This window comes from Pelobates fuscus, chromosome 1 (genome assembly GCF_036172605.1).
Source record: "Pelobates fuscus isolate aPelFus1 chromosome 1, aPelFus1.pri, whole genome shotgun sequence".
NCBI classification, from domain to species: Eukaryota; Metazoa; Chordata; class Amphibia; order Anura; family Pelobatidae; genus Pelobates; species Pelobates fuscus.
In genome coordinates, this window is record NC_086317.1 from 464,394,271 (window position 1) to 464,415,095 (window position 20,825).

The 20,825-nt window shown below is 50.7% G+C and overlaps 8 non-coding genes and 12 pseudogenes across 8 annotated transcripts; all 20 read right to left on the reverse strand.

The window, feature by feature from the left end:
* Positions 1 to 530: 530 nt before the first annotated feature.
* Positions 531 to 649, reverse strand: LOC134577095 (5S ribosomal RNA). The gene has a single exon (XR_010085924.1). It is a non-coding gene; the product is annotated as a 5S ribosomal RNA (ribosomal RNA).
* Positions 650 to 1,436: 787 nt separating this feature from the next.
* Positions 1,437 to 1,555, reverse strand: LOC134578354 (5S ribosomal RNA; annotated as a pseudogene).
* Positions 1,556 to 2,591: 1,036 nt separating this feature from the next.
* On the reverse strand, positions 2,592 to 2,710 carry LOC134578028 (5S ribosomal RNA). The gene has a single exon (XR_010086068.1). It is a non-coding gene; the product is annotated as a 5S ribosomal RNA (ribosomal RNA).
* A 787-nt stretch (positions 2,711 to 3,497) lies between these two features.
* LOC134578656 (5S ribosomal RNA) lies at positions 3,498 to 3,616 on the reverse strand (annotated as a pseudogene).
* Positions 3,617 to 4,624: 1,008 nt separating this feature from the next.
* On the reverse strand, positions 4,625 to 4,743 carry LOC134577101 (5S ribosomal RNA). Its single transcript, XR_010085927.1, has one exon. It is a non-coding gene; the product is annotated as a 5S ribosomal RNA (ribosomal RNA).
* Positions 4,744 to 5,514: 771 nt separating this feature from the next.
* On the reverse strand, positions 5,515 to 5,632 carry LOC134579043 (5S ribosomal RNA; annotated as a pseudogene).
* A 1,031-nt stretch (positions 5,633 to 6,663) lies between these two features.
* Positions 6,664 to 6,782, reverse strand: LOC134577493 (5S ribosomal RNA). The gene has a single exon (XR_010086023.1). It is a non-coding gene; the product is annotated as a 5S ribosomal RNA (ribosomal RNA).
* A 771-nt stretch (positions 6,783 to 7,553) lies between these two features.
* LOC134578360 (5S ribosomal RNA) lies at positions 7,554 to 7,672 on the reverse strand (annotated as a pseudogene).
* Positions 7,673 to 8,689: 1,017 nt separating this feature from the next.
* LOC134577746 (5S ribosomal RNA) lies at positions 8,690 to 8,798 on the reverse strand (annotated as a pseudogene).
* A 787-nt stretch (positions 8,799 to 9,585) lies between these two features.
* Positions 9,586 to 9,704, reverse strand: LOC134577769 (5S ribosomal RNA; annotated as a pseudogene).
* Positions 9,705 to 10,731: 1,027 nt separating this feature from the next.
* On the reverse strand, positions 10,732 to 10,840 carry LOC134577695 (5S ribosomal RNA; annotated as a pseudogene).
* A 771-nt stretch (positions 10,841 to 11,611) lies between these two features.
* Positions 11,612 to 11,730, reverse strand: LOC134578368 (5S ribosomal RNA; annotated as a pseudogene).
* A 1,023-nt stretch (positions 11,731 to 12,753) lies between these two features.
* Positions 12,754 to 12,872, reverse strand: LOC134577106 (5S ribosomal RNA). Its single transcript, XR_010085928.1, has one exon. It is a non-coding gene; the product is annotated as a 5S ribosomal RNA (ribosomal RNA).
* A 787-nt stretch (positions 12,873 to 13,659) lies between these two features.
* On the reverse strand, positions 13,660 to 13,778 carry LOC134578374 (5S ribosomal RNA; annotated as a pseudogene).
* A 1,028-nt stretch (positions 13,779 to 14,806) lies between these two features.
* LOC134577113 (5S ribosomal RNA) lies at positions 14,807 to 14,925 on the reverse strand. The gene has a single exon (XR_010085929.1). It is a non-coding gene; the product is annotated as a 5S ribosomal RNA (ribosomal RNA).
* Positions 14,926 to 15,696: 771 nt separating this feature from the next.
* LOC134578380 (5S ribosomal RNA) lies at positions 15,697 to 15,815 on the reverse strand (annotated as a pseudogene).
* Positions 15,816 to 16,847: 1,032 nt separating this feature from the next.
* On the reverse strand, positions 16,848 to 16,966 carry LOC134577118 (5S ribosomal RNA). Its single transcript, XR_010085930.1, has one exon. It is a non-coding gene; the product is annotated as a 5S ribosomal RNA (ribosomal RNA).
* Positions 16,967 to 17,737: 771 nt separating this feature from the next.
* Positions 17,738 to 17,856, reverse strand: LOC134578388 (5S ribosomal RNA; annotated as a pseudogene).
* A 1,019-nt stretch (positions 17,857 to 18,875) lies between these two features.
* On the reverse strand, positions 18,876 to 18,994 carry LOC134577124 (5S ribosomal RNA). Its single transcript, XR_010085931.1, has one exon. It is a non-coding gene; the product is annotated as a 5S ribosomal RNA (ribosomal RNA).
* A 779-nt stretch (positions 18,995 to 19,773) lies between these two features.
* Positions 19,774 to 19,892, reverse strand: LOC134578393 (5S ribosomal RNA; annotated as a pseudogene).
* Between the last annotated feature and the right edge of the window lie 933 nt (positions 19,893 to 20,825).

Consider the following 20,825-nt stretch of genomic DNA (forward strand, 5'->3'; position numbering starts at 1 on the left):
GTAGTAGTGGAGTATAGAAAGCCTTGCTTATGGCTTGCACTTAAATGTCACTTCTGCCTGCCATCCTGCAATGTATGTGTGGATAGATGGAAGTGAAATATCTGTACATTTCTCTTTTTTTGTTTTTTAAATGCTGCTTTTCTCTTGGACCGCGTCATATCCTATCACCAACCGCATTGATTTAGTTTTTTGTTGTTGCTGTGACCGACACTTTACCACCGTAACACTGACTTGTGCTTGCCCACTTCTCTCTATCCTGTATCACTCAAAGACATTGTATTGTTGCCTCGTTACTCGTGTCCAGAAACACGAGAGAAGGAAAAAGAAAAAGAAAGCGAGAGAGAAAGAAAGAAAGAAAGAAAGAAAGAAAGAAAGAAAGAAAGAAAAAAACGCCACACTGAAACGTAAAGCCAGAAAAGAAATGTGTGTTTAAAAAAAAAAAAAAAAAAAAAAAGAAATCCTCCGAATGAGTGAATGTGAAATTGCATAGCGTAGATCGCCCCCTGCTGGTAGGAGATCGAAAAAGCAAAAGCCTACAACACCTGGTATTCCCAGGCGGTCTCCCATCCAAGTACTAACCAGGCCCGACCCTGCTTAGCTTCCGAGATCAGACGAGATCGGGCGTGTTCAGGGTGGTATGGCCGTAGGCAGAAACTAGGCTCCTTTAACCTCCTCTTATTCTGTTCTTCAACACCCAGGCACCTACCTCCCTCCCTCCCTCCCTCCCTCCCAGCTTCTTCATTTGCTGCTCTTGCAACTCACTGCTCAAAGGGCCCACTGACAAATGCGCTTGACGCCTACTTCTTACTTCTATCCCTACACTCCTAAGTGACCTCCTTCCTTTACACTGCGCAGCTGCTGGCACTTAGGCCTCTCCTAGATCTGCTCGGAAATGCAATCCTAACCTCTGTCTCAGAGAAAGCTGGTGAGACTGCGCCGTGACGCACTTCGAAGCAACAGCGCACTGCAATAACTCTTGCTTCAACCCAAAATTGGCACGTGGCGTCTGCCTAGGATCCTTGCTCCTTGATCCTCTCTCTGCTTCGGACTGACAAGCTGCTGTCTGTTGTCACAGGGGTTTGTTGGCAACACAGGGGATGGTAGCCCTTTGAAAACCAATTTGCTAAAGATAGGCCACAAGTGCTGCTTTGGAAACGTTGCTCCACTACTCGGCTGTGCACACCGCTTGGCTACTTTAGCCTACAGCTAGCAGCGGCCTTTTCATTCCAGCGCTTTGGGGTGTAGAGTGAACCAGGCCCACGCTGCTGACAAAACATGCCCCACGCTGCTGACAAAACATGCCCCTCGGTGCTGTTCGGGAGCCCAATCTTTCTGTCCCTCTCCTCTCCCTCTTCAGCAAAAGGGCACAAGACAGCAGGCCTCCACTGGCCATGCTCTGGGTCTGCGATGCAGTGAGAGCGCGAAAAGTGTTTGAATGCCTACAACACCTGGTATTCCGAGATGGTCTCCCATCACAGGTACTAACCAGGCCCAACCCTGCTTAGCTTCCGAGATCAGACGAGATCGGGCGCGCTAAGGGTGGTATGGCGTAGGCCACAGCAGGGCTTCCTTTACCTCCCCTTATCCTGCGCACAGGCTCCTTCCACCCGATGCCGCCTTTGTTGTTGCTGCTGCTGCTGCTGCTAGTGCTGGTTGCTTTTGTTCACTGCTGGAGCATGTGTCTTTCAGCCCGCCCGGTCCTTCTTGCTCAGTCTGTAGTGGCAGCGGCCTTTTAGGCGCCCCCTTTTCTTTTTGCCTCTTTCCTGCAGGCCGAGCCTGGGTCTGCCAACTTGTAGCTTCCTAGGTCTTTTAGGGGGAAAGCAAGCGAAGCCCTGTTGCCTCCAGTACTGTTAGGAACCAGTCTTGTCGGCGCGCATTACGTAATGCGGGCTAAAAGTGCTTGGGGCCCGCTGCTTGATTGGGCACATACACTTGCAAGCATCGCCCTTCTTTTGGATTGCTCAGCTGCTGGCGCAAATACGTCTCCCGTCTGCCCTGCCTTGCGGTCCTAGCATGTGCTTTAGAGGCTGTGCTGGTCGTTACGTGGTGCCCCGGCACTGCGTAGTAGTGGAGTATAGAAAGCCTTGCTTATGGCTTGCACTTAAATGTCACTTCTGCCTGCCATCCTGCAATGTATGTGTGGATAGATGGAAGTGAAATATCTGTACATTTCTCTTTTTTTGTTTTTTAAATGCTGCTTTTCTCTTGGACCGCGTCATATCCTATCACCAACCGCATTGATTTAGTTTTTTGTTGTTGCTGTGACCGACACTTTACCACCGTAACACTGACTTGTGCTTGCCCACTTCTCTCTATCCTGTATCACTCAAAGACATTGTATTGTTGCCTCGTTACTCGTGTCCAGAAACACGAGAGAAGGAAAAAGAAAAAGAAAGCGAGAGAGAAAGAAAGAAAGAAAGAAAGAAAGAAAGAAAGAAAGAAAGAAAAAAACGCCACACTGAAACGTAAAGCCAGAAAAGAAATGTGTGTTTAAAAAAAAAAAAAAAAAAAAAAAGAAATCCTCCGAATGAGTGAATGTGAAATTGCATAGCGTAGATCGCCCCCTGCTGGTAGGAGATCGAAAAAGCAAAAGCCTACAACACCTGGTATTCCCAGGCGGTCTCCCATCCAAGTACTAACCAGGCCCAACCCTGCTTAGCTTCCGAGATCAGACGAGATCGGGCGTGTTCAGGGTGGTATGGCCGTAGGCAGAAACTAGGCTCCTTTAACCTCCTCTTATTCTGTTCTTCAACACCCAGGCACCTACCTCCCTCCCTCCCTCCCTCCCTCCCAGCTTCTTCATTTGCTGCTCTTGCAACTCACTGCTCAAAGGGCCCACTGACAAATGCGCTTGACGCCTACTTCTTACTTCTATCCCTACACTCCTAAGTGACCTCCTTCCTTTACACTGCGCAGCTGCTGGCACTTAGGCCTCTCCTAGATCTGCTCGGAAATGCAATCCTAACCTCTGTCTCAGAGAAAGCTGGTGAGACTGCGCCGTGACGCACTTCGAAGCAACAGCGCACTGCAATAACTCTTGCTTCAACCCAAAATTGGCACGTGGCGTCTGCCTAGGATCCTTGCTCCTTGATCCTCTCTCCGCTTCGGACTGACAAGCTGCTGTCTGTTGTCACAGGGGTTTGTTGGCAACACAGGGGATGGTAGCCCTTTGAAAACCAATTTGCTAAAGATAGGCCACAAGTGCTGCTTTGGAAACGTTGCTCCACTACTCGGCTGTGCACACCGCTTGGCTACTTTAGCCTACAGCTAGCAGCCGCCTTTTCATTCCAGCGCTTTGGGGTGTAGAGTGAACCAGGCCCACGCTGCTGACAAAACATGCCCCACGCTGCTGACAAAACATGCCCCTCGGTGCTGTTCGGGAGCCCAATCTTTCTGTCCCTCTCCTCTCCCTCTTCAGCAAAAGGGCACAAGACAGCAGGCCTCCACTGGCCATGCTCTGGGTCTGCGATGCAGTGAGAGCGCGAAAAGTGTTCGAATGCCTACAACACCTGGTATTCCGAGATGGTCTCCCATCACAGGTACTAACCAGGCCCAACCCTGCTTAGCTTCCGAGATCAGACGAGATCGGGCGCGCTAAGGGTGGTATGGTGTAGGCCACAGCAGGGCTTCCTTTACCTCCCCTTATCCTGCGCACAGGCTCCTTCCACCCGATGCCGCCTTTGTTGTTGCTGCTGCTGCTGCTGCTAGTGCTGGTTGCTTTTGTTCACTGCTGGAGCATGTGTCTTTCAGCCCGCCCGGTCCTTCTTGCTCAGTCTGTAGTGGCAGCGGCCTTTTAGGCGCCCCCTTTTCTTTTTGCCTCTTTCCTGCAGGCCGAGCCTGGGTCTGCCAACTTGTAGCTTCCTAGGTCTTTTAGGGGGAAAGCAAGCGAAGCCCTGTTGCCTCCAGTACTGTTAGGAACCAGTCTTGTCGGCGCGCATTACGTAATGCGGGCTAAAAGTGCTTGGGGCCCGCTGCTTGATTGGGCACATACACTTGCAAGCATCGCCCTTCTTTTGGATTGCTCAGCTGCTGGCGCAAATACGTCTCCCGTCTGCCCTGCCTTGCGGTCCTAGCATGTGCTTTAGAGGCTGTGCTGGTCGTTACGTGGTGCCCCGGCACTGCGTAGTAGTGGAGTATAGAAAGCCTTGCTTATGGCTTGAACTTAAATGTCACTTCTGCCTGCCATCCTGCAATGTATGTGTGGATAGATGGAAGTGAAATATCTGTACATTTCTCTTTTTTTGTTTTTTAAATGCTGCTTTTCTCTTGGACCGCGTCATATCCTATCACCAACCGCATTGATTTAGTTTTTTGTTGTTGCTGTGACCGACACTTTACCACCGTAACACTGACTTGTGCTTGCCCACTTCTCTCTATCCTGTATCACTCAAAGACATTGTATTGTTGCCTCGTTACTCGTGTCCAGAAACACGAGAGAAGGAAAAAGAAAAAGAAAGCGAGAGAGAAAGAAAGAAAGAAAGAAAGAAAGAAAAAAACGCCACACTGAAACGTAAAGCCAGAAAAGAAATGTGTGTTTAAAAAAAAAAAGAAATCCTCCGAATGAGTGAATGTGAAATTGCATAGCGTAGATCGCCCCCTGCTGGTAGGAGATCGAAAAAGCAAAAGCCTACAACACCTGGTATTCCCAGGCGGTCTCCCATCCAAGTACTAACCAGGCCCGACCCTGCTTAGCTTCCGAGATCAGACGAGATCGGGCGTGTTCAGGGTGGTATGGCCGTAGGCAGAAACTAGGCTCCTTTAACCTCCTCTTATTCTGTTCTTCAACACCCAGGCACCTACCTCCCTCCCAGCTTCTTCATTTGCTGCTCTTGCAACTCACTGCTCAAAGGGCCCACTGACAAATGCGCTTGACGCCTACTTCTTACTTCTATCCCTACACTCCTAAGTGACCTCCTTCCTTTACACTGCGCAGCTGCTGGCACTTAGGCCTCTCCTAGATCTGCTCGGAAATGCAATCCTAACCTCTGTCTCAGAGAAAGCTGGTGAGACTGCGCCGTGACGCACTTCGAAGCAACAGCGCACTGCAATAACTCTTGCTTCAACCCAAAATTGGCACGTGGCGTCTGCCTAGGATCCTTGCTCCTTGATCCTCTCTCCGCTTCGGACTGACAAGCTGCTGTCTGTTGTCACAGGGGTTTGTTGGCAACACAGGGGATGGTAGCCCTTTGAAAACCAATTTGCTAAAGATAGGCCACAAGTGCTGCTTTGGAAACGTTGCTCCACTACTCGGCTGTGCACACCGCTTGGCTACTTTAGCCTACAGCTAACAGCGGCCTTTTCATTCCAGCGCTTTGGGGTGTAGAGTGAACCAGGCCCACGCTGCTGACAAAACATGCCCCACGCTGCTGACAAAACATGCCCCTCGGTGCTGTTCGGGAGCCCAATCTTTCTGTCCCTCTCCTCTCCCTCTTCAGCAAAAGGGCACAAGACAGCAGGCCTCCACTGGCCATGCTCTGGGTCTGCGATGCAGTGAGAGCGCGAAAAGTGTTTGAATGCCTACAACACCTGGTATTCCGAGATGGTCTCCCATCACAGGTACTAACAGGCCCAACCCTGCTTAGCTTCCGAGATCAGACGAGATCGGGCGCGCTAAGGGTGGTATGGCGTAGGCCACAGCAGGGCTTCCTTTACCTCCCCTTATCCTGCGCACAGGCTCCTTCCACCCGATGCCGCCTTTGTTGTTGCTGCTGCTGCTGCTGCTAGTGCTGGTTGCTTTTGTTCACTGCTGGAGCATGTGTCTTTCAGCCCGCCCGGTCCTTCTTGCTCAGTCTGTAGTGGCAGCGGCCTTTTAGGCGCCCCCTTTTCTTTTTGCCTCTTTCCTGCAGGCCGAGCCTGGGTCTGCCAACTTGTAGCTTCCTAGGTCTTTTAGGGGGAAAGCAAGCGAAGCCCTGTTGCCTCCAGTACTGTTAGGAACCAGTCTTGTCGGCGCGCATTACGTAATGCGGGCTAAAAGTGCTTGGGGCCCGCTGCTTGATTGGGCACATACACTTGCAAGCATCGCCCTTCTTTTGGATTGCTCAGCTGCTGGCGCAAATACGTCTCCCGTCTGCCCTGCCTTGCGGTCCTAGCATGTGCTTTAGAGGCTGTGCTGGTCGTTACGTGGTGCCCCGGCACTGCGTAGTAGTGGAGTATAGAAAGCCTTGCTTATGGCTTGCACTTAAATGTCACTTCTGCCTGCCATCCTGCAATGTATGTGTGGATAGATGGAAGTGAAATATCTGTACATTTCTCTTTTTTTGTTTTTTAAATGCTGCTTTTCTCTTGGACCGCGTCATATCCTATCACCAACCGCATTGATTTAGTTTTTTGTTGTTGCTGTGACCGACACTTTACCACCGTAACACTGACTTGTGCTTGCCCACTTCTCTCTATCCTGTATCACTCAAAGACATTGTATTGTTGCCTCGTTACTCGTGTCCAGAAACACGAGAGAAGGAAAAAGAAAAAGAAAGCGAGAGAGAAAGAAAGAAAGAAAGAAAGAAAGAAAGAAAGAAAGAAAAAAACGCCACACTGAAACGTAAAGCCAGAAAAGAAATGTGTGTTTAAAAAAAAAAAAAAAAAAAAAAGAAATCCTCCGAATGAGTGAATGTGAAATTGCATAGCGTAGATCGCCCCCTGCTGGTAGGAGATCGAAAAAGCAAAAGCCTACAACACCTGGTATTCCCAGGCGGTCTCCCATCCAAGTACTAACCAGGCCCGACCCTGCTTAGCTTCCGAGATCAGACAAGATCGGGCGTGTTCAGGGTGGTATGGCCGTAGGCAGAAACTAGGCTCCTTTAACCTCCTCTTATTCTGTTCTTCAACACCCAGGCACCTACCTCCCTCCCAGCTTCTTCATTTGCTGCTCTTGCAACTCACTGCTCAAAGGGCCCACTGACAAATGCGCTTGACGCCTACTTCTTACTTCTATCCCTACACTCCTAAGTGACCTCCTTCCTTTACACTGCGCAGCTGCTGGCACTTAGGCCTCTCCTAGATCTGCTCGGAAATGCAATCCTAACCTCTGTCTCAGAGAAAGCTGGTGAGACTGCGCCGTGACGCACTTCGAAGCAACAGCGCACTGCAATAACTCTTGCTTCAACCCAAAATTGGCACGTGGCGTCTGCCTAGGATCCTTGCTCCTTGATCCTCTCTCCGCTTCGGACTGACAAGCTGCTGTCTGTTGTCACAGGGGTTTGTTGGCAACACAGGGGATGGTAGCCCTTTGAAAACCAATTTGCTAAAGATAGGCCACAAGTGCTGCTTTGGAAACGTTGCTCCACTACTCGGCTGTGCACACCGCTTGGCTACTTTAGCCTACAGCTAGCAGCGGCCTTTTCATTCCAGCGCTTTGGGGTGTAGAGTGAACCAGGCCCACGCTGCTGACAAAACATGCCCCACGCTGCTGACAAAACATGCCCCTCGGTGCTGTTCGGGAGCCCAATCTTTCTGTCCCTCTCCTCTCCCTCTTCAGCAAAAGGGCACAAGACAGCAGGCCTCCACTGGCCATGCTCTGGGTCTGCGATGCAGTGAGAGCGCGAAAAGTGTTTGAATGCCTACAACACCTGGTATTCCGAGATGGTCTCCCATCACAGGTACTAACCAGGCCCAACCCTGCTTAGCTTCCGAGATCAGACGAGATCGGGCGCGCTAAGGGTGGTATGGCGTAGGCCACAGCAGGGCTTCCTTTACCTCCCCTTATCCTGCGCACAGGCTCCTTCCACCCGATGCCGCCTTTGTTGTTGCTGCTGCTGCTGCTGCTAGTGCTGGTTGCTTTTGTTCACTGCTGGAGCATGTGTCTTTCAGCCCGCCCGGTCCTTCTTGCTCAGTCTGTAGTGGCAGCGGCCTTTTAGGCGCCCCCTTTTCTTTTTGCCTCTTTCCTGCAGGCCGAGCCTGGGTCTGCCAACTTGTAGCTTCCTAGGTCTTTTAGGGGGAAAGCAAGCGAAGCCCTGTTGCCTCCAGTACTGTTAGGAACCAGTCTTGTCGGCGCGCATTACGTAATGCGGGCTAAAAGTGCTTGGGGCCCGCTGCTTGATTGGGCACATACACTTGCAAGCATCGCCCTTCTTTTGGATTGCTCAGCTGCTGGCGCAAATACCTCTCCCGTCTGCCCTGCCTTGCGGTCCTAGCATGTGCTTTAGAGGCTGTGCTGGTCGTTACGTGGTGCCCCGGCACTGCGTAGTAGTGGAGTATAGAAAGCCTTGCTTATGGCTTGCACTTAAATGTCACTTCTGCCTGCCATCCTGCAATGTATGTGTGGATAGATGGAAGTGAAATATCTGTACATTTCTCTTTTTTTGTTTTTTAAATGCTGCTTTTCTCTTGGACCGCGTCATATCCTATCACCAACCGCATTGATTTAGTTTTTTGTTGTTGCTGTGACCGACACTTTACCACCGTAACACTGACTTGTGCTTGCCCACTTCTCTCTATCCTGTATCACTCAAAGACATTGTATTGTTGCCTCGTTACTCGTGTCCAGAAACACGAGAGAAGGAAAAAGAAAAAGAAAGCGAGAGAGAAAGAAAGAAAGAAAGAAAGAAAAAAACGCCACACTGAAACGTAAAGCCAGAAAAGAAATGTGTGTTTTAAAAAAAAAAAAAAAAAAAAAAAGAAATCCTCCGAATGAGTGAATGTGAAATTGCATAGCGTAGATCGCCCCCTGCTGGTAGGAGATCGAAAAAGCAAAAGCCTACAACACCTGGTATTCCCAGGCGGTCTCCCATCCAAGTACTAACCAGGCCCGACCCTGCTTAGCTTCCGAGATCAGGCATGTTCAGGGTGGTATGGCTGTAGGCAGAAACTAGGCTCCTTTAACCTCCTCTTATTCTGTTCTTCAACACCCAGGCACCTACCTCCCTCCCTCCCTCCCTCCCTCCCAGCTTCTTCATTTGCTGCTCTTGCAACTCACTGCTCAAAGGGCCCACTGACAAATGCGCTTGACGCCTACTTCTTACTTCTATCCCTACACTCCTAAGTGACCTCCTTCCTTTACACTGCGCAGCTGCTGGCACTTAGGCCTCTCCTAGATCTGCTCGGAAATGCAATCCTAACCTCTGTCTCAGAGAAAGCTGGTGAGACTGCGCCGTGACGCACTTCGAAGCAACAGCGCACTGCAATAACTCTTGCTTCAACCCAAAATTGGCACGTGGCGTCTGCCTAGGATCCTTGCTCCTTGATCCTCTCTCTGCTTCGGACTGACAAGCTGCTGTCTGTTGTCACAGGGGTTTGTTGGCAACACAGGGGATGGTAGCCCTTTGAAAACCAATTTGCTAAAGATAGGCCACAAGTGCTGCTTTGGAAACGTTGCTCCACTACTCGGCTGTGCACACCGCTTGGCTACTTTAGCCTACAGCTAGCAGCGGCCTTTTCATTCCAGCGCTTTGGGGTGTAGAGTGAACCAGGCCCACGCTGCTGACAAAACATGCCCCACGCTGCTGACAAAACATGCCCCTCGGTGCTGTTCGGGAGCCCAATCTTTCTGTCCCTCTCCTCTCCCTCTTCAGCAAAAGGGCACAAGACAGCAGGCCTCCACTGGCCATGCTCTGGGTCTGCGATGCAGTGAGAGCGCGAAAAGAGTTCGAATGCCTACAACACCTGGTATTCCGAGATGGTCTCCCATCACAGGTACTAACCAGGCCCAACCCTGCTTAGCTTCCGAGATCAGACGAGATCGGGCGCGCTAAGGGTGGTATGTCGTAGGCCACAGCAGGGCTTCCTTTACCTCCCCTTATCCTGCGCACAGGCTCCTTCCACCCGATGCCGCCTTTGTTGTTGCTGCTGCTGCTGCTGCTAGTGCTGGTTGCTTTTGTTCACTGCTGGAGCATGTGTCTTTCAGCCCGCCCGGTCCTTCTTGCTCAGTCTGTAGTGGCAGCGGCCTTTTAGGCGCCCCCTTTTCTTTTTGCCTCTTTCCTGCAGGCCGAGCCTGGGTCTGCCAACTTGTAGCTTCCTAGGTCTTTTAGGGGGAAAGCAAGCGAAGCCCTGTTGCCTCCAGTACTGTTAGGAACCAGTCTTGTCGGCGCGCATTACGTAATGCGGGCTAAAAGTGCTTGGGGCCCGCTGCTTGATTGGGCACATACACTTGCAAGCATCGCCCTTCTTTTGGATTGCTCAGCTGCTGGCGCAAATACGTCTCCCGTCTGCCCTGCCTTGCGGTCCTAGCATGTGCTTTAGAGGCTGTGCTGGTCGTTACGTGGTGCCCCGGCACTGCGTAGTAGTGGAGTATAGAAAGCCTTGCTTATGGCTTGCACTTAAATGTCACTTCTGCCTGCCATCCTGCAATGTATGTGTGGATAGATGGAAGTGAAATATCTGTACATTTCTCTTTTTTTGTTTTTTAAATGCTGCTTTTCTCTTGGACCGCGTCATATCCTATCACCAACCGCATTGATTTAGTTTTTTGTTGTTGCTGTGACCGACACTTTACCACCGTAACACTGACTTGTGCTTGCCCACTTCTCTCTATCCTGTATCACTCAAAGACATTGTATTGTTGCCTCGTTACTCGTGTCCAGAAACACGAGAGAAGGAAAAAGAAAAAGAAAGCGAGAGAGAAAGAAAGAAAGAAAGAAAGAAAGAAAGAAAGAAAAAAACGCCACACTGAAACGTAAAGCCAGAAAAGAAATGTGTGTTTAAAAAAAAAAAAAAAAAGAAAAGAAATCCTCCGAATGAGTGAATGTGAAATTGCATAGCGTAGATCGCCCCCTGCTGGTAGGAGATCGAAAAAGCAAAAGCCTACAACACCTGGTATTCCCAGGCGGTCTCCCATCCAAGTACTAACCAGGCCCGACCCTGCTTAGCTTCCGAGATCAGGCGTGTTCAGGGTGGTATGGCTGTAGGCAGAAACTAGGCTCCTTTAACCTCCTCTTATTCTGTTCTTCAACACCCAGGCACCTACCTCCCTCCCAGCTTCTTCATTTGCTGCTCTTGCAACTCACTGCTCAAAGGGCCCACTGACAAATGCGCTTGACGCCTACTTCTTACTTCTATCCCTACACTCCTAAGTGACCTCCTTCCTTTACACTGCGCAGCTGCTGGCACTTAGGCCTCTCCTAGATCTGCTCGGAAATGCAATCCTAACCTCTGTCTCAGAGAAAGCTGGTGAGACTGCGCCGTGACGCACTTCGAAGCAACAGCGCACTGCAATAACTCTTGCTTCAACCCAAAATTGGCACGTGGCGTCTGCCTAGGATCCTTGCTCCTTGATCCTCTCTCCGCTTCGGACTGACAAGCTGCTGTCTGTTGTCACAGGGGTTTGTTGGCAACACAGGGGATGGTAGCCCTTTGAAAACCAATTTGCTAAAGATAGGCCACAAGTGCTGCTTTGGAAACGTTGCTCCACTACTCGGCTGTGCACACCGCTTGGCTACTTTAGCCTACAGCTAGCAGCGGCCTTTTCATTCCAGCGCTTTGGGGTGTAGAGTGAACCAGGCCCACGCTGCTGACAAAACATGCCCCACGCTGCTGACAAAACATGCCCCTCGGTGCTGTTCGGGAGCCCAATCTTTCTGTCCCTCTCCTCTCCCTCTTCAGCAAAAGGGCACAAGACAGCAGGCCTCCACTGGCCATGCTCTGGGTCTGCGATGCAGTGAGAGCGCGAAAAGTGTTTGAATGCCTACAACACCTGGTATTCCGAGATGGTCTCCCATCACAGGTACTAACCAGGCCCAACCCTGCTTAGCTTCCGAGATCAGACGAGATCGGGCGCGCTAAGGGTGGTATGGCGTAGGCCACAGCAGGGCTTCCTTTACCTCCCCTTATCCTGCGCACAGGCTCCTTCCACCCGATGCCGCCTTTGTTGTTGCTGCTGCTGCTGCTGCTAGTGCTGGTTGCTTTTGTTCACTGCTGGAGCATGTGTCTTTCAGCCCGCCCGGTCCTTCTTGCTCAGTCTGTAGTGGCAGCGGCCTTTTAGGCGCCCCCTTTTCTTTTTGCCTCTTTCCTGCAGGCCGAGCCTGGGTCTGCCAACTTGTAGCTTCCTAGGTCTTTTAGGGGGAAAGCAAGCGAAGCCCTGTTGCCTCCAGTACTGTTAGGAACCAGTCTTGTCGGCGCGCATTACGTAATGCGGGCTAAAAGTGCTTGGGGCCCGCTGCTTGATTGGGCACATACACTTGCAAGCATCGCCCTTCTTTTGGATTGCTCAGCTGCTGGCGCAAATACGTCTCCCGTCTGCCCTGCCTTGCGGTCCTAGCATGTGCTTTAGAGGCTGTGCTGGTCGTTACGTGGTGCCCCGGCACTGCGTAGTAGTGGAGTATAGAAAGCCTTGCTTATGGCTTGCACTTAAATGTCACTTCTGCCTGCCATCCTGCAATGTATGTGTGGATAGATGGAAGTGAAATATCTGTACATTTCTCTTTTTTGTTTTTTAAATGCTGCTTTTCTCTTGGACCGCGTCATATCCTATCACCAACCGCATTGATTTAGTTTTTTGTTGTTGCTGTGACCGACACTTTACCACCGTAACACTGACTTGTGCTTGCCCACTTCTCTCTATCCTGTATCACTCAAAGACATTGTATTGTTGCCTCGTTACTCGTGTCCAGAAACACGAGAGAAGGAAAAAGAAAAAGAAAGCGAGAGAGAAAGAAAGAAAGAAAGAAAGAAAGAAAGAAAAAAACGCCACACTGAAACGTAAAGCCAGAAAAGAAATGTGTGTTTAAAAAAAAAAAAAAAAAAAAAAAGAAATCCTCCGAATGAGTGAATGTGAAATTGCATAGCGTAGATCGCCCCCTGCTGGTAGGAGATCGAAAAAGCAAAAGCCTACAACACCTGGTATTCCCAGGCGGTCTCCCATCCAAGTACTAACCAGGCCCGACCCTGCTTAGCTTCCGAGATCAGACGAGATCGGGCGTGTTCAGGGTGGTATGGCCGTAGGCAGAAACTAGGCTCCTTTAACCTCCTCTTATTCTGTTCTTCAACACCCAGGCACCTACCTCCCTCCCTCCCTCCCTCCCTCCCAGCTTCTTCATTTGCTGCTCTTGCATTTCACTGCTCAAAGGGCCCACTGACAAATGCGCTTGACGCCTACTTCTTACTTCTATCCCTACACTCCTAAGTGACCTCCTTCCTTTACACTGCGCAGCTGCTGGCACTTAGGCCTCTCCTAGATCTGCTCGGAAATGCAATCCTAACCTCTGTCTCAGAGAAAGCTGGTGAGACTGCGCCGTGACGCACTTCGAAGCAACAGCGCACTGCAATAACTCTTGCTTCAACCCAAAATTGGCACGTGGCGTCTGCCTAGGATCCTTGCTCCTTGATCCTCTCTCTGCTTCGGACTGACAAGCTGCTGTCTGTTGTCACAGGGGTTTGTTGGCAACACAGGGGATGGTAGCCCTTTGAAAACCAATTTGCTAAAGATAGGCCACAAGTGCTGCTTTGGAAACGTTGCTCCACTACTCGGCTGTGCACACCGCTTGGCTACTTTAGCCTACAGCTAGCAGCCGCCTTTTCATTCCAGCGCTTTGGGGTGTAGAGTGAACCAGGCCCACGCTGCTGACAAAACATGCCCCACGCTGCTGACAAAACATGCCCCTCGGTGCTGTTCGGGAGCCCAATCTTTCTGTCCCTCTCCTCTCCCTCTTCAGCAAAAGGGCACAAGACAGCAGGCCTCCACTGGCCATGCTCTGGGTCTGCGATGCAGTGAGAGCGCGAAAAGTGTTCGAATGCCTACAACACCTGGTATTCCGAGATGGTCTCCCATCACAGGTACTAACCAGGCCCAACCCTGCTTAGCTTCCGAGATCAGACGAGATCGGGCGCGCTAAGGGTGGTATGGCGTAGGCCACAGCAGGGCTTCCTTTACCTCCCCTTATCCTGCGCACAGGCTCCTTCCACCCGATGCCGCCTTTGTTGTTGCTGCTGCTGCTGCTGCTAGTGCTGGTTGCTTTTGTTCACTGCTGGAGCATGTGTCTTTCAGCCCGCCCGGTCCTTCTTGCTCAGTCTGTAGTGGCAGCGGCCTTTTAGGCGCCCCCTTTTCTTTTTGCCTCTTTCCTGCAGGCCGAGCCTGGGTCTGCCAACTTGTAGCTTCCTAGGTCTTTTAGGGGGAAAGCAAGCGAAGCCCTGTTGCCTCCAGTACTGTTAGGAACCAGTCTTGTCGGCGCGCATTACGTAATGCGGGCTAAAAGTGCTTGGGGCCCGCTGCTTGATTGGGCACATACACTTGCAAGCATCGCCCTTCTTTTGGATTGCTCAGCTGCTGGCGCAAATACGTCTCCCGTCTGCCCTGCCTTGCGGTCCTAGCATGTGCTTTAGAGGCTGTGCTGGTCGTTACGTGGTGCCCCGGCACTGCGTAGTAGTGGAGTATAGAAAGCCTTGCTTATGGCTTGCACTTAAATGTCACTTCTGCCTGCCATCCTGCAATGTATGTGTGGATAGATGGAAGTGAAATATCTGTACATTTCTCTTTTTTTGTTTTTTAAATGCTGCTTTTCTCTTGGACCGCGTCATATCCTATCACCAACCGCATTGATTTAGTTTTTTGTTGTTGCTGTGACCGACACTTTACCACCGTAACACTGACTTGTGCTTGCCCACTTCTCTCTATCCTGTATCACTCAAAGACATTGTATTGTTGCCTCGTTACTCGTGTCCAGAAACACGAGAGAAGGAAAAAGAAAAAGAAAGCGAGAGAGAAAGAAAGAAAGAAAGAAAGAAAGAAAGAAAGAAAAAAACGCCACACTGAAACGTAAAGCCAGAAAAGAAATGTGTGTTTAAAAAAAAAAAAATAAAAAAAAAGAAATCCTCCGAATGAGTGAATGTGAAATTGCATAGCGTAGATCGCCCCCTGCTGGTAGGAGATCGAAAAAGCAAAAGCCTACAACACCTGGTATTCCCAGGCGGTCTCCCATCCAAGTACTAACCAGGCCCGACCCTGCTTAGCTTCCGAGATCAGACGAGATCGGGCGTGTTCAGGGTGGTATGGCCGTAGGCAGAAACTAGGCTCCTTTAACCTCCTCTTATTCTGTTCTTCAACACCCAGGCACCTACCTCCCTCCCAGCTTCTTCATTTGCTGCTCTTGCAACTCACTGCTCAAAGGGCCCACTGACAAATGCGCTTGACGCCTACTTCTTACTTCTATCCCTACACTCCTAAGTGACCTCCTTCCTTTACACTGCGCAGCTGCTGGCACTTAGGCCTCTCCTAGATCTGCTCGGAAATGCAATCCTAACCTCTGTCTCAGAGAAAGCTGGTGAGACTGCGCCGTGACGCACTTCGAAGCAACAGCGCACTGCAATAACTCTTGCTTCAACCCAAAATTGGCACGTGGCGTCTGCCTAGGATCCTTGCTCCTTGATCCTCTCTCTGCTTCGGACTGACAAGCTGCTGTCTGTTGTCACAGGGGTTTGTTGGCAACACAGGGGATGGTAGCCCTTTGAAAACCAATTTGCTAAAGATAGGCCACAAGTGCTGCTTTGGAAACGTTGCTCCACTACTCGGCTGTGCACACCGCTTGGCTACTTTAGCCTACAGCTAGCAGCCGCCTTTTCATTCCAGCGCTTTGGGGTGTAGAGTGAACCAGGCCCACGCTGCTGACAAAACATGCCCCACGCTGCTGACAAAACATGCCCCTCGGTGCTGTTCGGGAGCCCAATCTTTCTGTCCCTCTCCTCTCCCTCTTCAGCAAAAGGGCACAAGACAGCAGGCCTCCACTGGCCATGCTCTGGGTCTGCGATGCAGTGAGAGCGCGAAAAGTGTTCGAATGCCTACAACACCTGGTATTCCGAGATGGTCTCCCATCACAGGTACTAACCAGGCCCAACCCTGCTTAGCTTCCGAGATCAGACGAGATCGGGCGCGCTAAGGGTGGTATGGCGTAGGCCACAGCAGGGCTTCCTTTACCTCCCCTTATCCTGCGCACAGGCTCCTTCCACCCGATGCCGCCTTTGTTGTTGCTGCTGCTGCTGCTGCTAGTGCTGGTTGCTTTTGTTCACTGCTGGAGCATGTGTCTTTCAGCCCGCCCGGTCCTTCTTGCTCAGTCTGTAGTGGCAGCGGCCTTTTAGGCGCCCCCTTTTCTTTTTGCCTCTTTCCTGCAGGCCGAGCCTGGGTCTGCCAACTTGTAGCTTCCTAGGTCTTTTAGGGGGAAAGCAAGCGAAGCCCTGTTGCCTCCAGTACTGTTAGGAACCAGTCTTGTCGGCGCGCATTACGTAATGCGGGCTAAAAGTGCTTGGGGCCCGCTGCTTGATTGGGCACATACACTTGCAAGCATCGCCCTTCTTTTGGATTGCTCAGCTGCTGGCGCAAATACGTCTCCCGTCTGCCCTGCCTTGCGGTCCTAGCATGTGCTTTAGAGGCTGTGCTGGTCGTTACGTGGTGCCCCGGCACTGCGTAGTAGTGGAGTATAGAAAGCCTTGCTTATGGCTTGCACTTAAATGTCACTTCTGCCTGCCATCCTGCAATGTATGTGTGGATAGATGGAAGTGAAATATCTGTACATTTCTCTTTTTTTGTTTTTTAAATGCTGCTTTTCTCTTGGACCGCGTCATATCCTATCACCAACCGCATTGATTTAGTTTTTTGTTGTTGCTGTGACCGACACTTTACCACCGTAACACTGACTTGTGCTTGCCCACTTCTCTCTATCCTGTATCACTCAAAGACATTGTATTGTTGCCTCGTTACTCGTGTCCAGAAACACGAGAGAAGGAAAAAGAAAAAGAAAGCGAGAGAGAAAGAAAGAAAGAAAGAAAGAAAGAAAGAAAGAAAGAAAAAAACGCCACACTGAAACGTAAAGCCAGAAAAGAAATGTGTGTTTAAAAAAAAAAAAAAAAAAAAAAAGAAATCCTCCGAATGAGTGAATGTGAAATTGCATAGCGTAGATCGCCCCCTGCTGGTAGGAGATCGAAAAAGCAAAAGCCTACAACACCTGGTATTCCCAGGCGGTCTCCCATCCAAGTACTAACCAGGCCCGACCCTGCTTAGCTTCCGAGATCAGACGAGATCGGGCGTGTTCAGGGTGGTATGGCCGTAGGCAGAAACTAGGCTCCTTTAACCTCCTCTTATTCTGTTCTTCAACACCCAGGCACCTACCTCCCTCCCAGCTTCTTCATTTGCTGCTCTTGCAACTCACTGCTCAAAGGGCCCACTGACAAATGCGCTTGACGCCTACTTCTTACTTCTATCCCTACACTCCTAAGTGACCTCCTTCCTTTACACTGCGCAGCTGCTGGCACTTAGGCCTCTCCTAGATCTGCTCGGAAATGCAATCCTAACCTCTGTCTCAGAGAAAGCTGGTGAGACTGCGCCGTGACGCACTTCGAAGCAACAGCGCACTGCAATAACTCTTGCTTCAACCCAAAATTGGCACGTGGCGTCTGCCTAGGATCCTTGCTCCTTGATCCTCTCTCTGCTTCGGACTGACAAGCTGCTGTCTGTTGTCACAGGGGTTTGTTGGCAACACAGGGGATGGTAGCCCTTTGAAAACCAATTTGCTAAAGATAGGCCACAAGTGCTGCTTTGGAAACGTTGCTCCACTACTCGGCTGTGCACACCGCTTGGCTACTTTAGCCTACAGCTAGCAGCCGCCTTTTCATTCCAGCGCTTTGGGGTGTAGAGTGAACCAGGCCCACGCTGCTGACAAAACATGCCCCACGCTGCTGACAAAACATGCCCCTCGGTGCTGTTCGGGAGCCCAATCTTTCTGTCCCTCTCCTCTCCCTCTTCAGCAAAAGGGCACAAGACAGCAGGCCTCCACTGGCCATGCTCTGGGTCTGCGATGCAGTGAGAGCGCGAAAAGTGTTCGAATGCCTACAACACCTGGTATTCCGAGATGGTCTCCCATCACAGGTACTAACCAGGCCCAACCCTGCTTAGCTTCCGAGATCAGACGAGATCGGGCGCGCTAAGGGTGGTATGGCGTAGGCCACAGCAGGGCTTCCTTTACCTCCCCTTATCCTGCGCACAGGCTCCTTCCACCCGATGCCGCCTTTGTTGTTGCTGCTGCTGCTGCTGCTAGTGCTGGTTGCTTTTGTTCACTGCTGGAGCATGTGTCTTTCAGCCCGCCCGGTCCTTCTTGCTCAGTCTGTAGTGGCAGCGGCCTTTTAGGCGCCCCCTTTTCTTTTTGCCTCTTTCCTGCAGGCCGAGCCTGGGTCTGCCAACTTGTAGCTTCCTAGGTCTTTTAGGGGGAAAGCAAGCGAAGCCCTGTTGCCTCCAGTACTGTTAGGAACCAGTCTTGTCGGCGCGCATTACGTAATGCGGGCTAAAAGTGCTTGGGGCCCGCTGCTTGATTGGGCACATACACTTGCAAGCATCGCCCTTCTTTTGGATTGCTCAGCTGCTGGCGCAAATACGTCTCCCGTCTGCCCTGCCTTGCGGTCCTAGCATGTGCTTTAGAGGCTGTGCTGGTCGTTACGTGGTGCCCCGGCACTGCGTAGTAGTGGAGTATAGAAAGCCTTGCTTATGGCTTGCACTTAAATGTCACTTCTGCCTGCCATCCTGCAATGTATGTGTGGATAGATGGAAGTGAAATATCTGTACATTTCTCTTTTTTTGTTTTTTAAATGCTGCTTTTCTCTTGGACCGCGTCATATCCTATCACCAACCGCATTGATTTAGTTTTTTGTTGTTGCTGTGACCGACACTTTACCACCGTAACACTGACTTGTGCTTGCCCACTTCTCTCTATCCTGTATCACTCAAAGACATTGTATTGTTGCCTCGTTACTCGTGTCCAGAAACACGAGAGAAGGAAAAAGAAAAAGAAAGCGAGAGAGAAAGAAAGAAAGAAAGAAAGAAAGAAAAAAACGCCACACTGAAACGTAAAGCCAGAAAAGAAATGTGTTTAAAAAAAAAAAAAAAAAAAAAAAAGAAATCCTCCGAATGAGTGAATGTGAAATTGCATAGCGTAGATCGCCCCCTGCTGGTAGGAGATCGAAAAAGCAAAAGCCTACAACACCTGGTATTCCCAGGCGGTCTCCCATCCAAGTACTAACCAGGCCCGACCCTGCTTAGCTTCCGAGATCAGACGAGATCGGGCGTGTTCAGGGTGGTATGGCCGTAGGCAGAAACTAGGCTCCTTTAACCTCCTCTTATTCTGTTCTTCAACACCCAGGCACCTACCTCCCTCCCTCCCTCCCAGCTTCTTCATTTGCTGCTCTTGCAACTCACTGCTCAAAGGGCCCACTGACAAATGCGCTTGACGCCTACTTCTTACTTCTATCCCTACACTCCTAAGTGACCTCCTTCCTTTACACTGCGCAGCTGCTGGCACTTAGGCCTCTCCTAGATCTGCTCGGAAATGCAATCCTAACCTCTGTCTCAGAGAAAGCTGGTGAGACTGCGCCGTGACGCACTTCGAAGCAACAGCGCACTGCAATAACTCTTGCTTCAACCCAAAATTGGCACGTGGCGTCTGCCTAGGATCCTTGCTCCTTGATCCTCTCTCCGCTTCGGACTGACAAGCTGCTGTCTGTTGTCACAGGGGTTTGTTGGCAACACAGGGGATGGTAGCCCTTTGAAAACCAATTTGCTAAAGATAGGCCACAAGTGCTGCTTTGGAAACGTTGCTCCACTACTCGGCTGTGCACACCGCTTGGCTACTTTAGCCTACAGCTAACAGCGGCCTTTTCATTCCAGCGCTTTGGGGTGTAGAGTGAACCAGGCCCACGCTGCTGACAAAACATGCCCCACGCTGCTGACAAAACATGCCCCTCGGTGCTGTTCGGGAGCCCAATCTTTCTGTCCCTCTCCTCTCCCTCTTCAGCAAAAGGGCACAAGACAGCAGGCCTCCACTGGCCATGCTCTGGGTCTGCGATGCAGTGAGAGCGCGAAAAGTGTTTGAATGCCTACAACACCTGGTATTCCGAGATGGTCTCCCATCACAGGTACTAACCAGGCCCAACCCTGCTTAGCTTCCGAGATCAGACGAGATCGGGCGCGCTAAGGGTGGTATGGCGTAGGCCACAGCAGGGCTTCCTTTACCTCCCCTTATCCTGCGCACAGGCTCCTTCCACCCGATGCCGCCTTTGTTGTTGCTGCTGCTGCTGCTGCTAGTGCTGGTTGCTTTTGTTCACTGCTGGAGCATGTGTCTTTCAGCCCGCCCGGTCCTTCTTGCTCAGTCTGTAGTGGCAGCGGCCTTTTAGGCGCCCCCTTTTCTTTTTGCCTCTTTCCTGCAGGCCGAGCCTGGGTCTGCCAACTTGTAGCTTCCTAGGTCTTTTAGGGGGAAAGCAAGCGAAGCCCTGTTGCCTCCAGTACTGTTAGGAACCAGTCTTGTCGGCGCGCATTACGTAATGCGGGCTAAAAGTGCTTGGGGCCCGCTGCTTGATTGGGCACATACACTTGCAAGCATCGCCCTTCTTTTGGATTGCTCAGCTGCTGGCGCAAATACCTCTCCCGTCTGCCCTGCCTTGCGGTCCTAGCATGTGCTTTAGAGGCTGTGCTGGTCGTTACGTGGTGCCCCGGCACTGCGTAGTAGTGGAGTATAGAAAGCCTTGCTTATGGCTTGCACTTAAATGTCACTTCTGCCTGCCATCCTGCAATGTATGTGTGGATAGATGGAAGTGAAATATCTGTACATTTCTCTTTTTTGTTTTTTAAATGCTGCTTTTCTCTTGGACCGCGTCATATCCTATCACCAACCGCATTGATTTAGTTTTTTGTTGTTGCTGTGACCGACACTTTACCACCGTAACACTGACTTGTGCTTGCCCACTTCTCTCTATCCTGTATCACTCAAAGACATTGTATTGTTGCCTCGTTACTCGTGTCCAGAAACACGAGAGAAGGAAAAAGAAAAAGAAAGCGAGAGAGAAAGAAAGAAAGAAAGAAAGAAAGAAAGAAAGAAAGAAAGAAAGAAAAAAACGCCACACTGAAACGTAAAGCCAGAAAAGAAATG